Here is a 26,273-nt window from a genome sequence, read left to right as displayed (position 1 = left end):
GCAATCAAAAAAAGAAAAAAGGCATAAATCTGGAGATGCCTGGCCCCTGAAAAGGAAGCATGCACAGCAAAAGGAGAGTAAACAATAAATGATTTACCAGACATATTTCTTCAACAAATTGTTGAAGGAGGCTAAGAGCACCAAGGACCATCTACCAACCACCAGTTTCCAGACACCACTGAGATCCACTCTTCTCCCTCTGAAGTACTTCCATGGCAGTACAGAGCCTGCTAGCTTCCCAGGGCTACAGTACTGCAGAGACAGGGCTTGCCTTCACTCTCCCAGCAAAACATGGGACAGCCAGGGAGCAGCAGGGCACCCCCAGGCCCAGGCAGGTCACTTTCCACAACCAGGTAGCTTTACCTTGGGCCACGCTGCAGTGCTCCGAGGCCGTGTCCACCTACGGGAGCAGAGCTGCATGATAACCCTCTTGAACCATGTACCCTGCTCAGGCTCCAGGAGCTGCTGGGACCCACATGGCTGCTGGTGCCCACAGGGGTTGTCCCAGGGCGCAGCCTGCAGCCAAGCTTCCTCCAAAGGTACCCAGCTTGTTCAGTGCATGCCCACGTGAGGACAACACCAAGACAGCACAAGCAGGGCTATTGGAAGGCTCATTGCTGTGTGTCCACACAGATATAGCTACAGCCTGTTCAAAGAAAACATGATCTGAGCCTGCAGAATTGACTAGAAGCTGTGGACACCAAGGAGCATTGAACCCAGGCCTTGGATAGGAAGCATATAAAACTCCTTTCAGGCACTACCCCATCACAATGACATCGACCCCTTCTCCATAACTCAGAGGTAGTTTAAAACCTTGTCTCCTTCTTTCTGTTCATTTCTTTCTCTAGAAGTCAGAATAAAACCCAGGCACCTGCATCTGCCTAGAAGAAAATTATATTTTTATTTATGGAAACTTATTTTCTGACATACTCCACAAAGCCCAATATTTTCCCTCTTCCAAAAAGCACCTAGCATTTTAACCCAGCAGTCCATGATATCCACACATATAGAGGATCTAATTCAGACAGAAGAAATTGATTTTTCACCTTAATCTCACTGCATTTAACAGAAGGAGATAAGGGGGCAGTTTATTGGCAGCTTGACTGACCACTGCTGCCAGCAAGACTGACCAAAAGTGGGATCCTGAGGTTACAAAATGAGCAATAACTCATCACAGGTTGCTTATAACCTGAGTTACAGTATTTTTCTTATCAATCTTGCTGCTATCATGTGGCCTAATGCTCTGCTACAGGGAACAATTACTGTTACTCAAAGTAATACTGCTTCTTGGGGGAAATATAAACGTAACTGAAACCTAAACAATATGCTTTGCTCTTATGCAAATAAGTCTGGTAATAAGATAAGGAAAGACAATAAAAATAATGGTAAGAAATTGGCAAAATCGTAACAGTTTGAGAAGTTCCCCATGACACATCTGCTGTTTTTTAAAATACATCTGTTTTTTTTATTTTTTATTTTATTTTTAAAATAAATCTGTTCATTGCAGGAGCTGCTTCCTGAAATCCAAGTTTTCTCTTCTAATACCAACCACTTTCAGCATTACTAAAGCCTCATTTGTTTCCTTTCTTCTGGCCCTTCTTTTTCTGTTGTTATGAGAGGCCTTTTGATAGCCTAGAACAAAAAAATCACTTAAAACTTTGAAAAGTTCAGTGCCAGTTTCCATAAAGCATTAAAATAAACTTTTGTGGTAACAGCAATAGTTAGCACAGTCACAATCAAAATGATATTCAGTAAAGAATATAACTTCACAGTGCTGTAAAAGGAGATACAAATGTGAACTCCCTCAAGTGATACTTATTCTTCATATTCTTTTTTCTACCTTTTATTGTGCTTCCAGATACCATCCTCCCTTTTGCCTTCCAGCAGCACTCAACAATAATGTAAAATTATTGTGATGTTGCCATGCATTAATAAAGCTAGTCCAAATCACCTTATCCTGAGAAGCTGACCAGAGAAGTATTCCCTCTGTGATAGCAAAGTGTTATTTGTTATGCTCCCAAAGAGTCAGTAAAGAAGGTTCCTTATTGTTAGAAAAGAACCTCTAAAGAGAAGATAATTTTATAAGGACACCCCTATGTATACTTTCATATAACCTACACAAACTATTCTTGTCTTCTCACAATTTTATTTCCTCTGTGGGATCATTTTATTTTTTCCAATAGAAAATTATGCATTTTAATATCTTTACTTTTTGCCATTAACAGGAGAACAGTTATAGTTTGAGGCTATTTTCAAAAATGCAGTCTTTAAATAATATAAAGGGGGAAAAAAATTAAATGGATCAAGGTATTGGAAGTACATGGCTTGGACCAGGCAATCCTTTTCTCTCTTACTAGTCCAGTCCCAAAGTTTATTTCAAGTAACAGTGCCATTACAGGGATTCCTCTTACCTGTAAGGTCACTATGGAAATTCAGGGGAGTAGTAATACATTTCATTAACCTGACAGTTTTTTACAATTAAATAAATATGTATCATTTTTGTTTACCTAATTTCCAAGTAGAATTTTCAAGCATTCATTTCATTCATTATCTTCTGCAGCAAAACTCTGTCTTCTAAGAACAAAATGGTCAGCCTTCCAGAAGAGCAGAAATATCTCAGATGCATGTGCAATACCTCTTGCTCTTAGAGGAGGAACTTGGACCCTCAGCACACCACACAGGCAGGAACCTTACCTAAAGCAGAGAGTTGCTCTATTCCCTATTTTTCATTAAGTACATCACACAATGCTGAGCAGATCCCAATAGTAAACCCTCAGGAAAATTCCATTCTGTTCATGTTAGACGAAGACGTGAAATACAACAGGATTCACATAAATTATTATCTAACTGCTACTGCTCTCATTTTAACTTTAATACTTCATACTCAAGAGTCACAGAGAATGGGCAGTAAGAATGGCTGTTTCTTTATGGTTAGGACATTTGCAGAATAGGAAAGCACATCACTGTGTCGATCTTCAGCAAATACTTGTCTAAACAAAGCAGAAAACTCAACGGGAGAAACAAGAAAAAAATCACCCCAAAACACACGCTGACACTCTTCTTAATTTGGTCTTCTTGCAGACAAGTTTAGGTGCAATCCAGAACAGAAAATATTTTGTCTTGGCATTGAGATCCTGAATGCCTTCATCTACAATGACTGGATCTTCTAGCAGGCTTCCAGGTCACAGGGTGCACCTAGTTTGGTTCAAAACTGTTTTTGAAGCAGATCGTCCAAGTATCCCTGCTTACTGTGCTGTGCTCCAAATTTGGCAGAGATTTCAGAGCACATAAGCAGGAAAGCCTTGGGAAAAAAAATGGAACACCAAGCCACTCAAAGACATTCTCCAGGACCTCACCTGATTCCTTACAGTGACTAAGGGACATTCAGTTCATATATCAGTCTAGGAATAGACCAAAGAAAACCATGCTGAAACATATAGTGCAGATGTTAAGTCCTCACCATCTGTCTGCTCTCCAGTTCTGCTTCTACTGTGTTGCTTTTTTTTCTGCTATAGATGCAAGATGAATTTACTTTTCTGGGCAAATTTAAACCAACATTATGAACAGTTTTTAAAGAATAAAGTCTGCACATTTGGATTAATCTTCATATTTGCCAGAAAAGGTTCACTTTTCTAGAGCAACTCAGTGGGATTACCAGAGCTAACTGCATAACTAAATTCCAACAAAAAAACAGCACCCAGTAAACTTGGAGTAGTCACATAAGATTTACAGTGGCCCAAAACGGCCAGATCAGTTTGGAGTGGGTAGCAGCTTTAAGAGCCCAGCAACTTAACAGGCTTGGTGGCTTAGCTAGTCTGGAGAGAGATGGAAAAAGGCAAGTGAGTCTAAAACAAAAATTTGTTGATCGTGGCACAGGCCAGTTAGCAAACGCATCACTGAACAGAACCAGAGGCAAGATTTAGTGCTCCAAGCAAAACAGAGCAAAGACCATATCTACTGAATTTTACTCCTACACAGTTTTCCTGTTTAGTGAGTAAAAAGATATACCAGCTGTAAATCTATTGTCCCAGCAGAGCTGCTTATGTCTCAAGCAGTAATAGTCATAAGCAGTTGAAAGTGCAGTAGAGAACGTTGTTACTTCAGGTGGTAACCAAGGAATCAAAAAGACAAGTTTTTCTCAGTGGACTTCGAGACAACACAAAGGAAGATAGCAGAGTCTTTCTTGGTGTTTGCTTAACCCATGCTCGTTATGGTCTGACTAGTGAGAGATGCTTCTGCCCAAATTAAGGTGTAAAGAAGACCATATGCCAAAGTTAATAATACAGATTTTATTAAACAGTAAATGTGAGGTAGAGAAATAGAAAAGTGGGGGAAAGGGGAAGAGAGAGAAAGGTCAAACAGAAGATAGTCACCACCCATGGATCCAGTGACATCCCACTGGTCCTTCTTCACCCTAGGTTTCTCAGTGGTGGGGGTCTCAGAGTCATTCTTCTGGGGTACCACCTTTATACAGTCCAAGTTCCGTATATCCACAGGGTGGTGGCAGATGCCATTCCCATAATTTGGGAATATGATATGTATGACCAGTTGCTTCCTCTGCCACAGTAGGAATTTCTGTTTGGATCCCTTAACCAGGATGTGTTAATCACCATCCTGCCTCACAAGGCCGGGAATTAGCACCTTTCTGTCACAAATTCCTCCCTTCTGTGCTTATTGCAAGTTCTTGCTGTGGTGGCTTACCTTATGGCAAGTTCCTTCTGTGGCCTTGACAGTGTTTGAGACAGGCAACTGTGTTCTTTAAGTCCTTACAATGTTGGAAAGTAGAATAAGTCTTGAAGTTGTCATTAGGAAATCAGAGATAACCTAAAACCATAACTAAGGTTGAATTCCCCATGAAAATGATTGAGAATCAAAAAAGAGCTGATCTTTGCTGATGTAACACAACAAAACCTTGAAAAAAATCTTAGGAATCATTTTTAAAAGCTCTAAAAATGCTTTTATAAAGAACCTATTCTTTTCAGCATTTCTAGCATTAATGCCATTTCATGTAAAATAAGAAGAGTCATTGAAAATGTCAAAAGTAATGCATTATCAAATGTTATTTACAAGCTAACCAAGAAAAGACAAAGTTTAATATCAGAATTGTATGCAACCCAGAGTCCATCAATAGTACTACTTAGCAAAAATGTTCAAAACAGATTAAACTAAATGCATTTTAGAACATCTATTCAAATAAGCTAAATTGATCACTGAAACAAAAAATCTGCTAAAAAAGACAGCAGGAAAGAATCTTGGAGATGCCCTTTGTGAAATTATTCCCTCTCTATTGTACTGTGAGGCAACACACAGGCACTCATGGTGCAGGTACACAATAGCACACTCAGTCAACTCTGTTGGCCAACTGACACTGAAAGGCTTAAGTCATTTTCGAGTGAAGAGCTTCATTATCTCATGTATGGCTTCAAATGAGCTATATCTAATTACCAGCTTTTCCCTCCTGCAAAATATGAAACATGCAAATTGTTTAGGATTTGAAACAAAACTATCCCATAATCATAACTTCCTAACAAGCTGCTGAATCATGTATCCCTTATGCAAAAAATCTGGGGTTTCTTTTTTATATTTTCCACAGCAAATTACAGTGTCTTCTTTTAACATCTTGGTTTAACATTACTGGTAAAAATACTTGTTAGTTAATATTACACCACATTCTTCTAAAATAATTTACCTGAGAATAAGAGCTTCTAAGTCATATTTTTATGGTTGGTTTTACATTATTCTCATATAATTTTGTCTCTCTTACAGAATATATTCTTCCCCATTTTGCATGGTATTCTTGTCATTTAACTCTAGTAGTTAGATACAAGCAGATGCCTTAAAAGCCAGCCTTCCTTTATAGGCTATGGGAAAAAATATAAGACCCCTAAGGTTGATTCAGCTTATCTGGAGCACCCACTTATTGCAGAGGGTGATCCATGTCCTCTATATCTCTGTTCCTGACTAGCAGAGCTACTTTGAAGAAGCTGGTCAGACAAGATGAGACTTATTGCTAATGCCCTACAGATATATCTGCATCATCAGCTAGCACAGTGCAACAGGAGTGCATCTGTAGAGCAAAACACTTGGTGCTGAGAAGCACACTTCCACACTAGGTACGCTTCAGGGAGAGAGGGAAAGCACTGTCTCAAGCTTACTGTAGTCTGTCCCCACTGGCTGAAAGCCCATTAGCAGCTGGAGCACACTTAGGCGTGCTCCTGCACACAAGAGTTTGGGCCTGGCAGTTTAGTTTTATCACCAGCCTCCACAGCCCAGGACTGTTCAGTGAGAACCAAAAGCAGTAAGTGCGAAAACCCAGGAGGTTCAAGTTAAAAGCATGTCCTTTGTCCAAACTAAACTGCTAATATAGATATATCATGAGTCAGTATTGGTGCACTTTGAAATGCACTTCAGGCTCTTTTGTTTGGCACATTCAGTAGGTGCCCTACATCCAGGCAATTACAATCCCTTTTGTCAACTGCCCACTCTCAGTATCAATGCTGCCTTTTGACCCTCATATTGGACTGCCTTTCATTAACAAAAATGTTTTGAATTAATGCCCAGTACCAGCTATGCCACCAGCTCTGCCACCCCTGTTGAAAATATCTTACCAGGCACTTCTGTGTTTGTATCTGACACTTTCATGGTTTTATATATACACCTATGTCTAATCTCCCTCTCTTGTGCCACAGATGGCTGATTTAAGAGACAAACAGCAAAGGGACAACAATACTGTTGACAGTGAAGTGAAAAGCTGTTGGCATGAGTTGAAGAGCAAAAGATTCCAATACTTCCATTGGCACCCCAAGATGGGACCCTAACTCTGCCCGGCTGCTAGATCCAGGGGTAAGCAGATCTCCCAGCCATGGCCCTGAATTTTCAGGGGGAGCTCAGCTGTCCCCTGGCTCACGGCAGGAGCAGACAAGGACCATCTGCACCAAATTAAGGTATTTGCTATTTTTTGTTAAGCAGAAATTCCCGTGGGTCCAGGGTTCGAGTCCCCAAGGGTGGGTTGAAAGTCCCAAGGAGACTGAGTCTCTCAAAATAGTCCTGGGCAAAAGGAAAGGTACCTTTAAGGGGTTGGAGCCCCCAGGGGTTGGACCCCACTGTCATGCCATGTTGCTATTTTTTTACTGAATTATTATGGATTTTTCTTTTGGAATGGGTGGGAGAATGAGAAGGAGGGAATGAGTATAAATAATATATGTTGGTTTGGAGTTCAGCCTTGTTATCCGGAGGGAGGCAGATTGTATTATTGGAAGGGAAAGGTTTTAGCTATTGATTTGAAAGCATCCAGACCCCCAACGCCTTTCTAATATAGCTCCATCTGATTTCCCCTTTGAAATCCCATGTTTAGTGTGTGAAAACAGTTGTGAAGCTTGTATTTGTGTGCATGTATTAATTGTGAGAGAAAGTGGTATTGTACTTCTATTAGAAGGAGTGGGTGGTGTCCAAGCTGCCAGAGGAGAGAGCTTGGTATCAGACTAGAAAGAGCAGGAATAAAGAACTTGGCAGAAAATGAAGGTGTAGCTAATGTTAGAGTGAGGGGAGAGTGGCAGAGAATAATGAGAAATTTGAGAGGAACTGGTTAGAAAAGTACAACAAGTGTATGCAAGAAAGGATGAGGAAAAGGCAAAAGCAAAGGCAAAGGTGATGGCAGAGATTGTGGACGTTGTGGTTAACAGATTTGGGCGTTCAGTTCCCTTTCCTGCTCGGTGTTTTGTGCAGAGCTGAAAGGCTCCTGTTTGGAGGGGACCCATGTCCCTGTGCATTTTTTGTTTTGTTGTGAAAAACCAAAATCAGCAGGTTTCAGTCCTGAGGACAATCTGGAGCTCCTATCTTGTGGGGAACCCTCCCCCCACCAGTCTGTGGTTTACTGTGGAGAACTAGAATTGGCAGATTCTAATCCTGAAGCCAATTCTGCAGCTGCAGCCTTGTGGAGATGGTGTTGCCCGAGGTATTTATCATGCAGCTTCCTCTGGGGGGGCTATAGAGAAACTTTAGTAGAAAATGCCTGTCCTGAGTGGCCAGTGAAGAAAAAAAAGAAAGAAAAAAAAAAAGTTTTGTTGTCCTTCCTTGTTTAATTTGTTAGTCACCTCTCTACTCCTAGGGTGGACTTGGTAAAAAAAAAAAAAAAACAAACCTGAGATAAGGAGCAACTGGTTACTAAAAGAAGATTGATTACTAAAAATGTGCTTGGTTATTAAAAAAAAAAAGGGGGGGGGGGTTTAGGCAGTAGCATTTCTTGCTGCCGAACTCAATCTTGTCCGAAAAGAAAATCGCTACAACAAAAGGAGCAAACTGATAAAGTGCACTGCTCCAAGGCGAAAAGCAGAAGCCTACTAAAACCCTGAAATTAAAAAAAAAAAAAAAAAAGAAAAAGCAATTCAAATGCCTGATTCACAGACTGCAACTCTCGCAAAACTTCTAAAAGCAGTCTCACTCCCTCTGCTGAAGAATCAATTGGAGGAAACCCCACTGAAAACCTGTGAGAAACATCAAAAGTGGTGCAACAAGCACTTCATAGAACAAGAGCGAAAACTCCACTTGAATAAGTTAATGCAATTAACAACTTGTTTCACTCAGACATATTTTTCTTTTTTTTTTTTTCAGGGAAGTTTGTTTCTTTTCTAGGAATATCAAACATCCCTTCACCAAAGATAAAGCAGATTGAGAGCAAGGAAACTTCAAGCAAAATCACACCTAAATGTGATAACCATTGCTTCACTGTCACTTTGTGTTAGCCCCAAAAAGTTTTACTTCTTTTTTTAATAATCGGTCTAGTAGGCCAAATTTTCACTTTTCTTTTATAAGAATCTACCAACACATGAGATGGAGCTGTGTGAAAACCAATGAAATTTAAAGTGCCACCATAATTGCTCGCATTGTCAGTTAGTTAATGTTTGTAATTTGTGTTTTCATTGCAAGTGACTTAGTGAGAGATCAAATAGAAGTTAAAGCATTCTACATATTCTTGAGTTTAATTTTTGTTTAACTTGTTTTGTCTTTTTACTGAAAAAATGTTGTAGCTAGGTCTTATTGATTTGTCTCAACCAGTATTATCCTGAGAGTTGGTATAAGAATTTATACGTATTTGAAATCCTACAAATCTTCCCAGTTCTGCCTCAGAAGGCTTCAAAATCACTATAATCTGGCTAAATTTTTTTGATTTTCTAATTAGTGAATTAAAGAATCTTGACAAAACACAAGCAAATGCTACATGAGAAATGATTGAATCCCCCTTCCTAAACCAAGAGGAGTAGCCATGGACTGCAGATAAGACATGAATAAAATACAGAAAAGCCTTCTACCAGCTCTCAAACTAATGTGCTGTTGAATCTCATGCCATATGTTTTAAGAGGGTATTTTAACTTTGCCTCGCCCCTCCTATTTATAGCACATTCTGCAATCTCAGCTGTAGGTGCAGAAAGTGATTAAGGCAATTTATTCACTAAAAAACTAAAAAAAAAAAAAAAAAAAGCTACTTGAGGTAATAAAACTAAGTTTGAAAGAGAATTTGTTTCATTTTTAATCCCACCACAAATAAAGCCACAGTTTCTAGTTTGTGTCAAGATTAAATGGCAACAGTGATATAATCTGTCTCCTAGAAAACAGAGCATAGCCCTAATGTAAAGATATGTTTGCATGAGAACATTTTGTATGAAAATGTTTTGTGTGTTAGTTTTGTATCATAAAAACTAATTCTTCATAATGTATAGAATTATACAGCAGAGTAAGAATATTATTATAACAAAAACTGTACAAAGAAGCTGCAACCAAAGAAGCCTCCCTGAAGTCCTAATCAGGTAAATTAAACCACTAAGATTAGATAAAGGGAAAACCCATTCTTTGATCATCTCAGGCCTAGGAAAAAAAAAAAAAAAGACAAGACTGAAAGAAGAGAACTACCCATAGACAGTGAAATAACAGATCAAGTGATCCCATTAGTATGGGATGTTGAAATTCCAGGGAGATCAAAACGGGCTGATTATTGAACTACTGGAAGGGGCACAACCAGTGTCAGTTAAACAATATCCACTAAGGCATGAAGCACGAGTAGGAATAGAACGAATAATTACTAAATTTATTGATCAAAGGTTGTTGAGAGAGTGTAGGTCTTCCTACAATACCCCAATTCTACCAGTACAAAAGGCAAATTGAAGTTATCGGTTAGTTCAGGACCTGAGGGCAGTAAATACAATATCAAAAACACTACACCCCATAGTGGCCAATCCTTACACTCTACTTACAAAATTACAAAGTGACTGGGTGTGGTTCTCAGTTTTAGATTTAAAAGATGCTTTCTTTTGTCTGCCATTAGCTGAAAGCAATCAGGAAATTTTTGCCTTTGAATGGGAAAATCCAAAACAGGGAGAAAGAGTCAGCTCACATGGACTGTATTGCCGCAAAGATTCAAAAGTAGCCCCATAATATTTGGATATCAATTATTCCAGGAACTGGAAGCCTGGACACTGCCACTTGGGGAAGGTGCACTTCTGCAGTATGTTGATGACTTACTAATAGCAACAAGGACCCATGAAGACTGCAAGGACTGGACTGTAAGTCTTTTAAACTTTCTGGGACTAAGTGGATATAGGGTGTCCCCTGAAAAGGCTCAGCTAGTCCTCTGGAAAGTTACAAATCTGGGATATGAACTGGCAGGAGGAAAGAGAGCCTTGGGAAATAACCTTGGGAGAGAGCCAAGACAGCCTTGGGAAGAAGGCAATTTGTCAAATGCCCTGGCCAGCTACAACCAAAGAACTGAGAACTTTTCTGCGAACGAGAAGATGGTGTAGATTATAGATCTACAACTATGGAGTAACTGTGAAACCCTTGTACCAGCTCCTAAAAGAAACTGAGGGGACCCACCTGTGCTGTACACCAGAGACTAATAATGCATTTGTAACTCTGAAATGTGAGTTGATGCAAGCTCCAGCACTGGGCATACTGGATGTCATTAAATCTTTTCTGTTGTTCTCACATGAGAGACAAGTACTGGCGCTGGGACTTTTGGCACAGAAGCTGGAACCATACAAAAGGCCGGTGGCTTATTTCTCCAAGCAGCTGGACGTGGGCAGCCAAGAAGAGCCCTCCTGCCTGCGTGCAGTGGCAGCTGTGATCCCGAACATAGAAGAAGCTCGCAAGTTCACACTGGGCCAGCAGATAACTGCTTTTGTCTCTAACACAGTGTCAGCAGTGCTCACACAGAAAGGAAATCACAGGTTAACCCCATCTCGCTTTCCCAAATACCAGGCTGTCCTAGCAGAATCGGAGGATGTGAGTATCCAAGTAACTAACGTTTTAAACCCAGCAGCTTACCTCCAGGACAAAGTTACTGAAGAGACTGTACAGCATGACTGCATTGAAACCATGGAGGCAGTTTACTGCCCAGACCTAAAGGACTCTCCACTAGAAAATGCGGAAAACTGGTTCACCGATGGGAGCAGTTATGTCAAGAATGGTAAGCGGCTCGCTGGGTATGCAGTTACAACCACAGATGCCATCATTGAAGCAAATCCATTACCTGTGGGGACGTCAGCTCAAAAGGCTGAGATAATAGCCCTGACTCAAGCCCTGGCATTAGCCAAAGGTAAACCTATGAACATTTGGACTGATTCAAGGTATGCTTTTGGGGTGGTACATGCTCACAGGGCTAGCTGGAAAGAAAGGGGCTTATTGACCTCACAGAAGAAAGAAATTAAGAATGCTACTGAAATCTTAGAGTTGCTGGAAGCAGTGCGAAAACCTTCAAAAGTGGCTATAATGTGTTGTAAAGAGCACTCCAAGGGTAACACCATCGCTGAACTGGGAAATGCTATGGCAGCCAAAACAGCAAAGGCAGTGGCTAGTAGGATTCAGATTCAAGCCCTAGCTCTAATCCCTTCTAGCATCCTTATGGGTGAAAAATCCCCCATCATATGACACTGATGATTTTAATTAGAACAAGAGAAGGGACAAATAGGAACAGATGGGTGGGCTAGGATAAAGGGTCTCATACTCATACCCAGAAAACTGTTAAAATTATTTATCCAAAGCGAATGTTGCATCAGATCACCTTGGATGACACTTCTTGGGAGTTTAAAGAGGTATGAAACAAACTTACAGGATGGTTATCCAACTTATCCCGGCTTAAACAATCGTTTGTAATAGTTATTTGTATTATTGCACTGTTATTTACTGTTTGTATTAGTAGTTATTGTTGTATAATGTTATGTACTTGGAATTGCCATGCTTATGCTCAGTGGCAAAAGCACAAACCTAGAAGCAAGGCAGAAAAGGGTACTTACTTTCAAGACATGCGAGATTTGTAAAGAATTACAAATGACCAAAGAAAAAGGGGGGATTGGGAAAGGGGTGATCAATAGTTAACTCATGTAAGCAGAGGTAACTATTAAGAGACAAAAAATGTTAATTACAAAACCTAAGAAGCAGGATCCACCTTAATCTTGTCAAGATAAGAACAAGAATTTGTTTTGAAGCAACACAGAAACCACTGAATCATTCTACAAAGGACTACGCATGCTCCAGAGAGAAAGGTGAAAAGTGCATTGTGATGCCTACTAGCCTTCATCAGAAAGACCCCCGAGGAAGAAGAGGAGCCTTCCTCAGTGCAACCACCAGGACACACCACGCATGTGTGACACATATGCTAATGATATTAATGAGAGATTAATTCTTCTGAGAACTAATTTGTATAGCCACTCCTAGCCCAAGGAATGTGATGAATATTCATGAATTTTACCCATAATATTGTGTTGTAGGAAGTGCTGTGTGTGTGTTTGGAGGAGCGATCCCCCACACCCGGCACACCGAAAAAAGCAAATACCCACCTCCCGGACTCTGTCTCTGAAGTGTCTCTTGGCCCAGTTTGGGGTGATTCACCATTTTCTCAAATACTTTATTCTTGCCTTTGACCTTAATGAGGTTTTTTCTCACTATTCAGGTTTTAAAAGGCTCTGATGAATCTAAGGGCAAAACATTTTTGTTTTCAATAAGAAATCAAGCCAAACACGGTATGAGGCAAACTAAATTGAAAAGTACTCCCTGGGAAGAAAATAAAGACTAATAATGGACATACTGAATCACCTGATGGTGAGTTTCACTACAAATGTCACTGCTAAATCAGGCATCCTTTGTTACCATGGGATTGCATGGAAAATTTAAATCTCACAAAGGGAACCATTGATTTTAGAAGATAAAGATCTGCTAATAATGAACCCAGCAACAATATAACTGCACAGATATTTAGTAGTATAAGCTACATGTCTTTTATCCTTTGGGAATGCACAGCCAGCCAAAGGTCGTTCTGTTTTGTTATTCATATCAGCACATTTCACTTAGGAGGCTCTTCAACCATTCAAAAGAAATAAATGTATTTGTAGAAATCAGTATTTTGCACATGAAGCACAGTCACTAACATGTGCCTTCATTTCAGGAGTGCTATACATTTAAAATATCCAGTCCAATTTGAGTTGGAAGCAGCTGAATGATTCAGGAGAGCTAAAGCAGTAATTCACAATATCTTCTATCAGGAGCAAAGGCAGAATTGGTATTTATCTCCCCTTCTGCTCCCATATCACTATTAGGAAAAGGTACCAAAGTCTAATCTCATCACCAGAAATAAAGGTTTTTCTGTTCCCATATCCCAAGCCTGCACTGTCACTTCCCCCATGGCTGTTTCAGGACCTCCCTGTGACCACCTCCACAGATGAGGAGAGCATGGTTAGAGATCATTCCTGGCCACTGAACCACCTGAAGAGAATTCACCATGCCCAGAAGGCACACAGAGAAGGCGAGCCATTGAGTTCACCACCTTCATATGCCAGCAGCTCCCACCTCCTCTTTCTATATCGTCCCTTGCACCTGCAAGTCAGAAGGGATTAAAAATGTCTAAGGTAGAACTACCCTCCTCTTTACATACAAATACCTGTGTTTCCCTGGCAGCTCTTTGGCCCTCAGGGGCTCCTCAGTAGGGGTTACATCAGCCCTCAGAAGCAGCAGATCAGACTCAGGATAACAAAATACCATGTAAATTATGTGCTTGCATCCATTCGATGGCTAAAATCACCTCTGCAGCACAGTCAATGCCTTGAACTTAGGTCAGGTTGGGCTGAGCTAACTAGAGGAGCAAGTTCAGCACAAGGCTGAAACACCTTTCCTAGAAGCTTAGGAAATTCTTGGTGAGTACCTCATGTTCCTGCACTTTTGGCCAAGCCAGCTAATTTAAAGTTAACTTGGGTACACCCTGATGCACAGTCACAGTAGCATCTGTGCAAGAGTAGAAAAACCCTAGATAATTTGTCTTTCCTGGTCCAATACCATACTGCTTTGTATTTTGTTACTACATAACTGATGAAAAATGATTACAGAATATTCCAGTACTATCTGAAAGCATTTAATATATAATACACATCGGCACACAATTCACGTGAAACAAAGCTTTAAGAACTTATTATAAAGATTCAAGGGAAGCTGGAATTAAATGCAAAAGCTCCAATACAGATCTGAGAGGCTTTATATCAGTTTTCCATTGATATTAGTGTATTACTACTAATTTACATCACTGTAAGGAAGAACACATACACACCCAAAGACTATAAAAAGACCAAGCCCATAAAACAGAAAAAGAAAGAGCAAATTATATTAACAGAGGAATCCATTAAGCTGCATATATAATTCCTGAATTTGCAGCACCCCACATCATAAATTGCGGCATTTATTTTTATTACAAAACACATTTTAACCAACAAAAATTTGCCTTATTAAACTAAACTAGAAGTTTGACAACTAAAATCTGTCAGAATAGTCCTGAGAGAAAGTTCTTCGGAGTTCCCGTTTCACAAGCAATTTGAGATTTGCCCTTAACCATCTTTAGTATTAAGGCTTTTTGCTGAATTGTACCCTAAATTCTAAACTCAGAGCTTTATAAATATTACAGAATTTTTTTAGTCTATTTAGTGTCATTGTCAGCTCTGTCAGACTACAACAGTCCTGTCTTCACTAGAAATAGAAAAGCTAGCAGTTGTCTCACATACAATAAAATGCAGTGAATTACCACAGAAAAAAAGTATCTTGGAAAAGAAACAGCATGATTCATGTCAAAGTTCTCAAAATTGCATAGAAAGACATTTTCCATCATCATTAGAACATCATGCTAAAACTTTTGTAACCTTACTTAGTGTTCTTTCTACTGACAACCATAATGTATCCCACAGCCCTTTTTCGCCTCATATCAAAGCAAAAATGAAACAGAGAAAGTGACATGTTCAGTGCTGTCATCCCATTTCATGCTTTCCACAAATACACAAAATTGGCTTCAGTGAGGGGTAGAAGTTTCAGCCAATAACTCAACTGAGCATTGTAATTTATCTGGACTAAAACTACAAAGATATCATGCCTTTATACTCAGTGAATTTTTAATCAAATCTCTGCAGCTGTTATTTCCAGCATTTTTGGTTTTGTTTACTAAGAACACTAATTGAGGTTCTGTACAGCAAATGTTTTCACATAGTAAACATTTGGTTCAACATTTTAAATATGGTGAACTAGTCTCAAATAACAAATAGGTATACAACAAGAACAAAAACTGTTCACAAGCATTCTTCTAATTGTAGGCAAGAGCAGTTGTCTCATACTATGTACTATGAATTATTCTTATGTAATACATATAGAGATATTGCTTGAAGTTTGTCCCAACTGGCAGCCTGGGCCTGAATTTGCAGTGCAAGTTTCATCTCTCAACAGACTGAAGCTGAATAGCAAATGTAGATCTTAAACTTGAGGGGGAAAAAAAAAAAATATCTCCAGGCTCTAGACTGGAAGAGACATCTTATTACAGAAATAAAGAAAGTATGCTGAGATCCAGATTTTAATCTGAAATTCAATATGGCCTGGGAAGACAAACTTCACATTTGTGGACTCCGATTAAATTTTAGAGGACAAAACCATGAACAGATACCCTCCCTAAAATCAATCTAAGGGCTGAAACATCTACCTGTGAACCATGTCAAGTGGCACTAACAACAGGATATATTCTGTGGGTTTTATTTCTGCTACACATTCATATTTTGCATCCAAATCAGATACTGTGTGAAGTATTTTGATAATAAAACTTGATTCCAACACACACTAGTCAGTAATACTTCACCTCTTCTCAAAAGTTTTCAACCTTACATCAAAAATTGATACATGTCATAAATAATTATGCTTACAAGATCTCAACATTTCACTGTGTATACGGTGTGTGTCATCCTAGTTATCCTACCCTATGGCTTCATTCTGCCGGTATTCCTTGTAATGTCAGATACTTCTCAAAGTGAAAATGCTGCCAAAACAGATGGGATTACTTACCTAAGAAATGCAGTGCTTGAAAGCAAAGTACTGAGATACATTAGGCTCAGAGAGACAAACAGTGCATAGATGATAACTGCTAGAATAATAGGAAAAGGCTTTGCAAAGGTGAAGTAAAGAACAGATGCAGCATGCTGCTCCACGAGACACAGCTCCCGTGCCCACAGAAGGGGGGCACCTTGCCCTCTGTATCACCCTCTATTCCCTAAATCTCCCCAGCCTCCTGAGCTGACACCCTGCAGTGGCAACACGTTTCTCTGCACATCCACAGAGGGATCAGCAATATCACCCCCTAGACTATAAACTGTTCAGCTAAATACCTAGCACACAAGGTAAACAAAATATTTGCTTTCACATTTGCTTCCATATAACAGCTTTCACTTTTCCAAGCAGTTAAATGTCTCCCAGGGGACATTCACATCACAAAACCTGGAGAGCAAAACAGAAGGTATGCTTAGCTCTAAAGCTAGGTCTATCTGCACAGCAGATCATTACCACCTCATGCAGTTTCTCTCAGAGCATTTGCTCTAAAAAAAAAAAAAAAGTCCCTGTAGTCCCTGTTCTCACCTTGCAGTAACCTTGTAACACAGTTTTACACCCTGCACTTCGGGATCACAGAGAGCCATCTGGACTTTTGTCTTCCTCTGAGCTCAGTCCCCATCCTGGGCCACCTCACTGTTGTTAATTGGTGGCACTATCTACATGCAAAGTACTCTGCTCATCATCATTTATATTATAAATGCCTTTTCCCCCCGACTCTCTGCTATGTTCCTGCAGCTAAATGCCCTTAATTTCAAATTCTTTATGCTAGGCTTTGCCTTTAATAATACTTGAATGAAAAGCAATTTTAAAGCAATCCATACTGTCAGTGGTCCCCTCAAGCAGCTGTGATTTCTCCTAGCTTTGCTTTCATGTCTAGGTTAAGAAGTTTAAATTGAGTAATTAAAAAAAAAAAAAAAAAAAAAAAAGCAAAACAATAAATGTTTAAGGTCAATCATTGAACAACACACAGTTTTAAACATTTCCCCAACAGCTGCCCATATGCTTGTGAGTTCTTGCCGACCATCACCTTCCACTCCAGCCTACGTCAATCATTACAAGCTTTAACTTGTAAGAAAAACTAATGTAACGCAAAAGGGAAGTTTTAGCAATGGGAAACCAACTGGAGTTAGTAATGAAAGCAACAGCTGACTGTCAACACATTCTGCTCTGATAATATTATATCAGCATGGTAGCATCAAGGTAAATGAGCCTTTTTGAACAGAGGAATTAGGCAACCTTGAGAAATCAGCCAAATAAATCAAAAGCTCTTGCAGACATAATCAAGAAAAATATTAAGAAAGCATATTCTTACAGACAAGATCCTAAACTTTGATCCAGAAAAGCAAGCTTTAGGGTTTCTGAGGTTCTTAAGTATCCATGGCATGATCCTCAGATCAGTTGCTTTGGTAATGACAGGTTCTTCTGAATACATTAAAGTTTAGATTTGTATATCCATATTATCATCACCTCTTTCCTGTTTAATGGTGGACCAATTTTAAAGGGCCTCCTGGTTTCCATTGCTTCTGTAAGGCTTGCTTGGTGGGCTGGCACTACACCATGCAATGCATAGGGGGATTTCCTGTGTCTCCAAGAGGGATTCCAACTTCTCCTCCTGAAACTTTTGGAAGCCACTGGAAGGCATACAGGACAGTAGCAGCTCCTGTGCAGAGGATGAGGGAACGGCCTTTCCCAAAGCAAAGTTCACCAATTCCCACAAAGAAGCGGGTTCAACAAGCTTCATTCTCCAGGCCTCTCACTTTCAGTGCCCACCCAAACACTGGTATTTCCCACTACTTCTTTCCCTCCTATGGCATATGCAGTCTGGGTACCTCCCACTCGAGGCAAACAAATTCAATACCAGCAGCAACACTGAGAAACCTGGAATGTGCTGCAGAACATGGTCCAGCCCTGCCTCCAGACCTAGGAATTTGCTCCACAGATGGTGCTCCTCAGCCAAAAGTAGGATGTGCTTGTATGTGCTTGAGCTTAGTGCTGCATGTGTCAGAGCCCTGGTGCAGCGTCTCTGCCACCATGGCTGGGACCTGATCTCACCTTCCTGTCAGACATGAGACTGCTTTCCTGAGGAAGATTGTAAATCTTGTTTTGTTTTGAAAGAAACTTATTTTTTTAGAAACAGAACTTGGCATCCCTCTGGAGACACAGGGAACATCCCTATTCACTGCATGCTGTAATGGCAGCCCAAGAGGCAAGCATTACAGAAACACTGGAAACCAACACAGCCTTTGAAACTGGTCCACCATTAACCAGCAAAGAGATGATAATAAGGACCTGAAAGTCTAAACTTTGAATGCTTTCAGAAGAAATCTGTAATTTTATTTCTCATGGAATCCCAAGGCAAAAAAATCCAAGCATCACCAACACTCTACCCCCCCAGAAAACCCCCCACATATCCTGAGCCAGTGGGTAACAGTGTGCCCACATTAACTCTTACAGCAAAATAACTCATGAAGACATGCAAGAAAAGAGCTCTGTTGAAGTTTTAATTCCTTTCTCTTCAGCACAGACAAGTGTAATGATACAGCACTGCAAATTAAATAGTCTAATGCAAATCAGGCCCATTTCTGAATGTCACAGCAACCTGAGCAGCCACTCAGAATAAAATATTGCCAGAGTTCCCTGAACCAAAGGAGAAGTCTAATGGTGCTCACAGCACATAGAACTGTAGAAATAGATTTTCTCCATCTCACGTAGAAATGTACAAATCTTGAAATGAATTCCTCTGAAGGAAATGAGATGGCTAGCAGTTATACAAGAAACTAATGGGAATTTTAATAAGGTACAAAAAAAAACCAAAAAAACTTCTGATGGACATGACTATTTGATATCTCTTATGCTTCATTCTGGATTTTAAATAATTAATTTTAAAAACCAAACAAACAGCAATTGGGTTTTAATAATTGAGAGAATACCAGATAAGGAAACAATATCCAATAAAGAGCAAAGGAAATTAAGAAATAATGGAAATAGTCTTAGAAGATCCAGATAACTTGAAGTGACAGTTCAATGTATTTAATCTTTTCCTCCTGGGACTTATACACCCTCATGTTCTTTCTTAGTTTCTCCTTATGCAAGGCTTCAAGACTTTTGTGTCCTGCAGCAATACTATAGTGAGTTCTATGATTTGCAGTAGTCAACACTGCAATAGGATGGGTTTCTACTTATTAAGAAGCAGTTCTGCTAATGAACTTTCCTCCATGATTAGCTCTATAAGATGTACAACTAAATTCAAAAATGCACTCCTGCAGATTATACCTGTGACAGCTCTTTGAACAGCAAGTCACCTACCACTGCCAACTAAGCTTTCGATGGGAAGAGAGCACCTGTATACAAGCAACAAGCAGGTGTAGGCAAGCTGTTTGTCAGCATTGGTTCTCTGTTACACAACTGTGTTTGACATGCATAGGCACTGATCAGAGCAAAGTTCATTGCTGTACAAGAATTAGTTTTCCTCGGTCTTGAAAGCTATTTAAGGATATAGGTTGCTTTATATATAAGGCCTACAAGAAAAGTCAGTCTACTCTCAGCTTTTTTCATCACATGGAGGTTTCAGGTCTGAAAGGGTGCTCTGGATTTACAAAATTTGAAAGCCTAACTATTTCTAAATGCATAAAGGAATATCGCAAGAGCCTAGTATGGAGAACTCACAAGAGACCTCAAGCAACATGTCAGGATTCTCTTAGAAAGAATAAAGAAATACTTCAGCTCATGCCAAAGCCTTTGGAAAAAAAAATAATTGCAGTGTTTTTTCTATCCCCCACTGTCCTATACATTTGTTTATTTAGAAAAGTCTAATGCAAGATTCTCAGATATGTGGTATGTCTCTGATATGACTAAGCCCGGGGCAACTGGCTTAGCACAGAAATCCCTATGAATGTATCTGAAACTTCATCTGGGCAATAAGCCCATTGATGTAGTCTCCAAGCTGCTCCCTGGGAAGGCTTCTGCTCCAGAACACTCCCAGTGATGGCCGAAAGGGCTACGTGTCTGAAAGTTTCCCCAACTGTGTCTGCAGCGCAGTTCAAACCCTAACAAGTCACTCATGCTTAGCAAAGTCTTTAAAAATTACAGCCACCTTTTGTTTCTGCTTTATTATAAAACAAAGGTAACCAAGAGCAGTCCTCTCAGTCATGGGTGAATGCATGGTCTGCTGTGCTGAAAGCCAGAAGGATTATTGTGACTGTTGGACTGTCACCAAGCACGAACAGGGATTCAGGTCCCATAGAACTAACAGGGGCAGATATCCAGATATTCCTCGTCTCCAATAAAGCACTGCATAATTTTTATTCTTGGAGTAGTTATACCTCACAAAGTGGAGTATATCTTGTCTCAAGATGTATTACTACAGCTCTGAGCATCAGCAGTTGAGAGACCTATCTGGAAGCAAAAGAGAGTCAACTCAGTAGTTAAACTACTTAACCAGCTTCACTGGCTGACTCTTGTTCTTTTCTCATGCCAAGGCAAACCAATTGACTGAGATTATTTCTAATTTTTACCACTGTATCTGAGAAAATAATCTGTGGTGTTCTTCTCAGGGAATTCCCTGAGCTAGATTCTAGCCTGCACAGCACATGTCTGCAATCCAGAAAGAGTCCTCCAGTGTGCACAGGGACTTTATTTCCTCTTCTCCTACCAAAAGAGAAGGTGTGAATGCTACTGTTTGCTATTATTTCCTAGTAGCACACACTGTAGTGAATTATCTAAAGCTGTGTACTACTGCATCACAGTCCTCAGAAAAGCTAAAAAACCCAAGCTCACTTATGTCTTCAATAGTACATATTGTGGAATATTTAGGAGGGTATTTTCCCTGTGCATTATCTCCTTAAATAAAATGTTCAGGTTGTTAGTATAATTTATCATTGCTCACCTAACACCTGGCTATCCCAGGCAGTGCCGAGAAGTTAAGCAATGCAACCTTTAAGAAACTGAGTCTTGAACGTCCTTTGACCTTTGCTGAGAATCATTTTTCCCCTTTAGGAGTGCTATTTTTGAAAGATAAATCAAGAGAAAAATGTAAATGTCAACCTGCTCCTCTCCCCCTCCTATGAAGTTGGAGATGCTGCTCCCCACTGCACTACAAGAGCAGCACAATCATCCAGCTGTCACAGAGAGAAGCCAGTCCTCTCTGTTCTGCTCTCCAACCTCACATTCTGGTCAGAACCAGCAAAGTCAGCAAGCAGAACTTTCAATGAGATGGCAGCATTGGCAGCTCTCCTTTTCCTGGGTTTACTTGTGTGGGTTTCAGGCAGCCAGGGAGATCACCAACAGGAGAAGCCATGAGACCTAAATACTTGAAGACCTTCTTTTCATGCGTGCTTAGGAAGACCTGGCAGCCATCCTCCTTCCTTTACCACTGCTGCCAAGTCCATGCTGGCTCTCAGACTCACACCCTATTAAAACAAGATTACAGGAGTAAAAGCGTACCCACAACCGCTTTGCAAGCTGTTTAGAGCCCAGCAGTGATGCTGGATCATCACCCTCAGGCACCTCACATAGGTTCTCTACTGCTCTTCACTCTACACTGATTATGCTTCAAAATCGTCTCTGAACTGCCCTTTTCAGGTTCTTATCCTGCCAACACAGCTATCAGGCACCCTAAGAGCTACACTCACAACCCCAGCAAGGCCCAGTTTATTCTCGTTCCTGAGCATGGGGCTCCTAGGTCCCTCTTGTCTTGCTCCAGCCCTACTAGTGTTTTCTACCCAGCACACACATTATAAAGCACACAGATACAAATAAGACAAGTTATAATTCTGCTTTCTTGACAAGGTCTGCCTCTTAAAGTCTCTCCTGGTAATAAGCAGAAACAACTACTGCTGGAAAGCACTTGGAGAGAAATAACATCAGCAGCACAATATAAATAATTAAAGAAACCACTCTTTTAGATTGCATTATGCAAAGAAGAATAAATCATCAGAGAAGCATTAAATATTTCATGGAAGTTATTGTAAAGCTGAAGAATCAAGTGTCCTTCTCTATCATTTCAGAGCATGGAGAAGTCATCAATACATTTAAGAACTGCCTCTCATCCCCTTTGCAGCACTGAAGGAAACGCATTCCCTTGAATTCTATATGCACTGTTTTCTACATCCAGATTTCTAGAAGGCTGATAATAAGAATTACCTTGGTGGAGGAAAAAAAAAAAAAAAAGGAAAAAAACCCACCAAAAAAAAAATCACAAAAAGATAAAAACAAAACCACAACCCACTCCCCTACAAAGGCTTTTTATGGTCTCTCAAATTGGGTAGTCAAAGATTGAGGCATACAAAATTGTTTTTAATTTCTGAAAACACTGACTCACTGAGCTAGTAATGAGCAGTTGCATTGCTAAGTGACTATTGAAACAAAAGACATAATTCACCTCCCTCAGTGATACTTATTAGCAATAAATCTATCCTCTATAGAAAGAAACAAGGCAAAACCCAACCCAACTCCCTATTTATAGTGTTGGCAAATGAACATTTAATGTGGTATCATCAGAATTAATAAATAGAAAACCATGGAGCTCATCCAGACATATAACTTTCCAAATCATTAGTTTTTCAGTAACAATGGATGTAGTAAGTGTCCTGTGATTTTTGCTATGATACATTTTCTCTTAACAGGCTGATAAATTCTCAGTACAACCATTGACTTTCCAAAACAGAAAAGAATTCTTGCAAGAGAGATCATCTAGAACCAAAAGAGTATAAAAATTTTACTATTTATCCAGTTTACACTTACATATTTATCTATTTTTAAATACTTGTGCTCATTACCAATAGCAAGTCTGCTAGAGTTCCAGCATCTCTTGTAAAGCTTTTCTCTCCTTGTCAACCTTCAGCTGCTGCTTTCATCCCACACTGAAATTCTAGGTCCTCCTCAGGCCTGATGAAACTAAGGCAGTGCTGTGTCTGGAGAACAAGCCAATGTGGATTAGAGCACCATGACTGTCTGCTTTGCAGCAGTAGGTGTAGGAAGCCCAAAGTAACTACTGATTTGAATTGAGATCACTGTTTGCACAGGGCCTGGACAACAACAGTTTCTAATATCCAGCCTACATTGAATAAAGTCAGTGGAAAAAAAGAGCTAGAGCTCTGAAAACACAAGAACTTTTCTTGCTGGCAGAGTCTCCACACAAAAACAAGATGTGACCAGCACATTGCATTTCTAAGCTTCTGGCATTGTCTTAACCTGAATAACACATGCTAAAGCCATTATTATGGTATTTTTACTTCACTACAAGATCAAAATCAGGCAAGTTGTGAAAGTTCTCATGGGAATTAAAGTGATTTTAAAACAGCAAGAGAAAACTTTGATCTCAAAGTAAAAGCTTTACCTTTTGCTTATTTCCTGAGAATTTTTGATGGTGGGAAAACTTGTGAAATTGTGCAATATGCAAAATAGTAAACTCTACAACAGTAAAAAGTGTGAAGCAGAGATTGTTGAGGAAAGTTAGTTTAAAACACACTGGCAGTACACATGCTTGCATATAATAATCATACAGATTGACAGTCAAAAGCCTAGCACACAGACAAAACCCTATTGATATAACTCTTTCTTAGAAACATGAAAAGGGGATATTTCACAGTTTCTCAAAAACTTCAGCAGTTGTGTGGAATCAACTTCAGAGGTGGCATTAAAACACAGGCTCTGAGTTTGGAACCAGGTAGAAATATATAAAGGATTGTTTGCTGTAAGTCCTGGTGTCACAAAAAATATGAAAAAGTTAAAGTCTCCTTTTCTTAACTAAATGAGTGAACACTTGAGCATAAACTCTGTTAGTTCAGCAGTTACTGCTCCAGTAGACAGCTTCAAGGCTGGACTGGGGAGGTTCTGGGTTCTGAGACAGCAAGTGCTACTGACTCACTCTCATTCTACAAAGATGTTTGACTGCACCTTGTTTCCAGTTTTTCCTCAGATTCATCAATTTCTAAAGCAAGACACTGATACCAAGAACAGGCTTTACACACAAAATCACTCACAATAACAGTGTGATAAATGGGCAAAGCCTTACTCCAAAGTGCTTGGTTGTTTCTTCCCTTTTTCCTTTTTTGCTTTCTACCATCTGATCTTGCCCCCTACTCTTGGACAGCCTTTGCAATGCTGAAATCAACAAAATATTACATCTGCAGTTCATTATAAAGCCTGGTTGTGCCAGTGGTACTGGGAAGGAATAGGTCTGGTTTTCTTCCCAATTTAGACACAAATAGGCAGCCAGGCACAGGCCAGGCCAGACTACACAACATCATATTTTACCTGAGCTAATGGGCTATAGCTAGTGCCACATGTGTTTTGTAGTAGGGCCAGATGCATTCAAACAGAATGCATTTTGGTCTCTGGTGCTGCTTGTTTAATTGAAGCTGTTATTCTCCCTTCTCATAAAATAAATTAGTCAAAACATTATTTTATCCAGTATCTAGTCAACCTCTGCTATGCTATGATCAAAATATACCCAATCAATACCTTGAAATTTTTCATTTTATTTGTTTAGCCTATAAGAAGCTCATCAAGCTCCCCTATATCAAATCCAGTAGCCTGATTAACAAATTAATCATCATCATCATCCAACATCCAGCATAGCACAACACTATTATCCTGCTTTCTTTTTGTGAGCAAAACAGAAATCCACATGATCACATAATGAAGCACAAGTGAGATACAAAGCACTGAGCATATTATTTGATATTATTCTGCAGAGAGCATGTGTGTTCAGTTGTCTTCCAACCAACGAAGCAAGGTTTTTGTGTCTGACTTGTTATTCTATAACACTGCATAATTCTAACAGGAAACTTGAGATTAAAATAGGCAAGCAAGAAACTGGATCATTTCCCAGAATGTCCTCTGAAGGCAATCTATCCTTCTTAGCAACTAGTTAGCAACCAAGAGATGATTACTGTGAATTAAAGAATTAGCTAATAAAGCAAAAATCTAATCAGAAACACTACTGCTAGCATTTTACTGACACGGGACACATTGGAATAAAAAAAATTTTTAAAGCTCTGAAATTATTTTCATTTAGTCACAAAGTTAATAAAATAAGGAGGAATAGAAAAAGAAAAGCATGACAGAGATGGAAAAAATATAAACTACTAAAAATCTTTCGAGAAACAAGACGGAAAATCAGTACTTTTTACCATATTAATGTCTCAGCTAAATTTAAACTAATCAAATGCCTTTGCATTTGGGGACACTGTAACAACTCACCCACTTAGAAGAGCTGGGACAAATTCAGACCTAGTTCAAGCAAATATAATTCTTAAGTTAGAACATCCTTGTTCACTTCTTCCAAGGATAAATCCAGGCTGTTGGCCACACAAAGGCCAGAAAAGATGAGTTAGTGATTACATTTTGAACCCTAATTCTCACATTCTACTCCCCTTTTCTAGAGAAGTGGCAGTGCCATCATAGGGAAATATTAGTTGAACCATGTAATCCAGTGCAGACCAAAGGAATCACCACAGGAATAAAATACACTTATGCAGATCCTTTAACACCTATACTACCCCTCCATTATTCCACTCCATACACGGAGCAGCAGAGGCCAGGATGTCAGTTCAGAAACCCTGAGCCTGGGTTCAAATGGGATAAATACTTGAGATTTCTAGGTAGACCAAATATTAGTCTGTGATGCAAGGAAAATTTCAAACAGTTTCAAACACCAGTGGCAAAATTCAAGAAGTGCCTAATCAAATGTCTTAAGGCTAAAGAATTTGTCAAGTACCCTCTAAATTTTTTTTTATTATTATTATGCCAGTATCACATGAAAGCTCCAGAAGCTTTCTTTGAAGTTATCCTTCACTGTCTCTTCCTCCCATGTGAAAAATAGAAAAATAACTACTGACAAACAAGAAGGTTACATGATCAAACCCAGAGAGTTCAGGGAA

Source organism: Corvus cornix, chromosome 3, assembly GCF_000738735.6.
Source record: "Corvus cornix cornix isolate S_Up_H32 chromosome 3, ASM73873v5, whole genome shotgun sequence".
NCBI classification, from domain to species: domain Eukaryota; kingdom Metazoa; phylum Chordata; class Aves; order Passeriformes; family Corvidae; genus Corvus; species Corvus cornix.
This window is presented reverse-complemented; position numbering follows the sequence as displayed.